Raw genomic sequence first — 3510 nt, 5'->3', positions numbered from 1 at the left:
GATGGTCATCAGCCTTAAATTCTTGGTGAATCATATAATCTGGTAGAGAGGAAACATAGGTCCTGCAGACAAAGATTTAACACTTGCTTATACAAGGGATATATATCTTGCACTTTAGTACAAAAGTATTCTGAAACACCAACAGGTGAAGAAGGAACTCAAGAAGCAATGCGGGGTCTCAGCAGACTTACCGTGGCTCATCGGTTGCTGGGGGATTGGAGCAGTGCAAGTACCAGTCAGGCACAGCATATGCTACTGGAGAGGACTTCGTTGTCACAGGAGTGCAGTGAGTCAGTAGGTCTTCAGAGAAAAAGACACAAGCCATCACTTTTCTGACTCCTTATGTGGTTGCAAAAGCATCACCTTTGTTTTCAGGTTGCTTTTTTATCAGGAAGAAACGCTTGCTTTATTCAGTAAGGAGCTTTTGTCTCCCTTGGTAAAACAAACAGTCAGAACCTTGCAGCATTGTGTTCCCCTTGGAACTTGTCAAAGCATTTAGAAAAGATGAAACATGTTTCTACTGGTCTGTCAGTTCATATTTCTGGATTTGTTACCCTGCTCTAAGCATGCATGCAAGGCATCTGCTCAAGTTCCTCAAGCTTCCTTCTTCGATAAAGGAACTAACAAAACCACCGATCACCTTGGTACAAGAACAGAGTAGGTACAGCACTGTAACGAACTGAATATCGTCACAACAAACAGTTTATAAACCTTTATCAAGTTTTCTGATGATGCTTTTTTGTGACACCATTTTCACCAGACCACTACTTAAATAGCCCAAGCATAAATCAGAGACCTCACTCAAATGCAACTAAACCGTTACCATCTGCTTAGATCAGATACAGTGCAGAACTACACGTTTTGCTGAAAGGTGCCTATACACAATAGACTGCAAGGGTGTCTTGACGAGGTGAGCTCTTATGTCACGTTTTCAATTGCTCATTTTTTGTATAGGTTAATTTCAAAACTCCAGAGGATTCTTCTGTGGTATCTACGAGCACTTTCTACCACCACACTCAAGGAAAGCCAAAGAAAACAAAGGAAAAAGAAACAAGTGAGACGGGCGCTCACCAGGATGGCCTCCTTGCTTTGCCAGCCTGACGTAAGCTGAATCGGTCTCTTTGATCCACTTCCTGCGGCACCCAGATGGCACTTCATGGGGGGCTTCTGCAAGGTCGCCGAGACCTGGAATCTGGGATGTTGAAGGAAGTGTGCTCTGCGAGGTTACTGACTTCTCTGATCGTTTTAGTGGCATGTGGTATTACCGTCCTGCGATAACAGAAAAGGAACTATTTATGGTAAAAGTTAACTGCTAGCATCCTTTTTTCAGGCAACTAACAAATCAAGCCCACCCAAAACTTGAGTGATGTGCTACATTTCAGCTTGGAGACAGAAGACCAGGCTTGGTTATTCTGGGAGATGTAGTACACAGAACTTCTAGAGGATCAGATGCAGCAAGGGAACACCTTGGTTTCAGTTTTGAAACAGCATTCAAGCTTCCATGTAAAGTGTTCTAATACAGAGGATCATGCATCCTCATGCAGAAGACTATATCCAAGGACACTAAGAAGGCATAGAGACAGCAGGAAACACTTCAGCCTTTGGTTTCCTTTCCTCCTCACCTATTAACAAAACCAAGGACAGCACCTGTCCATTTGCAGGTCTTTATCTGTAGAACAACCAATCCCAATCCCCAAACAATTAAAAAAAAAAACAACAAACACAACAACAAACACCTTACCTCCCAACCTCCCAATAGATTCCTTTCTTAACTTCTAGTGAGTAAAAAGAAAATATAAATAAATCTTCATTAACGGGAAAATGAAATGGCAGACAAGGAAAGAAAAAAACCCCACAAAACAGTCAAAGGAATTATGCCATGCCATCAAAGGTGCACAGGACACTTACCAAAGTGACTCCAAGTGCAGCAAATGCTGTTTCACAGATGTGAGTAAACTATCTTAAGGCAGGCATCCTATTAGGGAGCTCCTTGGTAAACACAAACATTAGCTATGCTGAAACTCAGCTCCAGAACAAAACACAACACAAAGCACTTACTCTTCTTGGTATCAGGGGTAAAGAAACATTACACTCTGTTTTTTTTTCACTTCACTAATTGCTCCATCAGAAACTGCTCAACCTAATTACTCCAAATGGTCTCCTTCTTAATTCACTGAGTTGCTACTGTCTTGCATCTGTACTGCATCCAATGGCTTAAAATTGGGAAAAAAAAAAAAAAAAGAAATCGAAATTTGCTTTAAAATGGATCAGCAATCCTAGATAAAAGGCCGAGGGGTAAACAAATGGGAACCAGTTGCTGTGCAAGTCCCTCAGAGGCTGCACCTTACGGCGCTGTTACCCATGATGTAACATGGTTGTTACAGTTCGTGTACCGTGGTCTATAGGCTCTGCCTACTCTAGCGATTAATGTTTAAGCTGCTAGTGCCCAGTTTCAACTCTTTCTGTAACGAGCTGGCACCTCTCCTTGCACGGCAGCACTGGGCAGCACCAGCAGAACGCCAGCACGACCACCACGGGGTAGAGAAGCCAGAGAAAGGAACCAGCCAGGCGGACGCAGCGAGCGACAGCTCCTTGGCTTACCCACCGAGCAGGATACAGGCGGCTGCATCACGGCGCTGCCGGAACACGCGTGGGGGCCGGCGCTGCAGGAAAGGCTGCCGCGACGGAGCGGCTCCCGGGAGCCGGCGGCCGGCGCCCGCCTCGGAGCACGCCCGAGTCCCCTCCCGACGGCAGACGAAGGCAAACCTCGGGCCGGAAGCAGGCTCAAGCCGGAGACAGAACGGGATAACCCGGCCAACGCCCCCTCCCTCCGCGGGAGGCTGAGCGCAGCACTCAGCTCGCCGCGGGCAGCGCCGCCGAGCAAGGTTCGGGCGGCTCCCGCTCCTCACAGCCGGCACCTGGCTCGGGGAGAGGCGGGAGCCTCCCCGGAACGCCCCCGCCCCAAACAAGCCCTCGCTGCCTCCCCCCGCCCGACGAGGGACGCCCGCCAGCTGTGAGCCGCCCGCCCGCCCCAACCGCGCCGCTCCCGACTCCTTTTGACTGTCTGGGCCACGTTACATTTTCCACTATTTTAGTAGTAAGCGGTGCGCGTGTAGCAATACAACACTGCAAACGCATCTGCAATTGCACAGCAAAATAAGACGGCAAATACAACCACCAAAATGCTTCCGATTCACGGTCCTAGAGCTACGTCTGGGAGCCAGGAGGTTAACCACCCAAACAGGCACAGGCAAGATCCTTGTCTTCACGTAACACTTGTAAATGAGTCTCTTCTCTGTCAGTTGCCACTTTTTTGGTCTTGATTTACAGAAAAAGCCAGCAGCAGCTGGTGTTCAGTAACACACAGGGACAGGGCTTTGGGGTGCAAGGCCCTGTGCCCAGTGGCCCTGCTGCAGGCTGTCATGAAAATGGCCCTGCCTTTCCTCAATGAGTCTTTAAATGCATCTTTCTCTTGTTTTTGTCAGTTTCCATTTTTTAGTCTTGATTTAC

Source organism: Tauraco erythrolophus, chromosome 3, assembly GCF_009769465.1.
Source record: "Tauraco erythrolophus isolate bTauEry1 chromosome 3, bTauEry1.pri, whole genome shotgun sequence".
Classification (NCBI taxonomy): Eukaryota; Metazoa; Chordata; class Aves; order Musophagiformes; family Musophagidae; genus Tauraco; species Tauraco erythrolophus.
The sequence above is the reverse complement of the archived record's forward strand: the minus strand, read 5'-3'. Positions refer to the sequence as shown.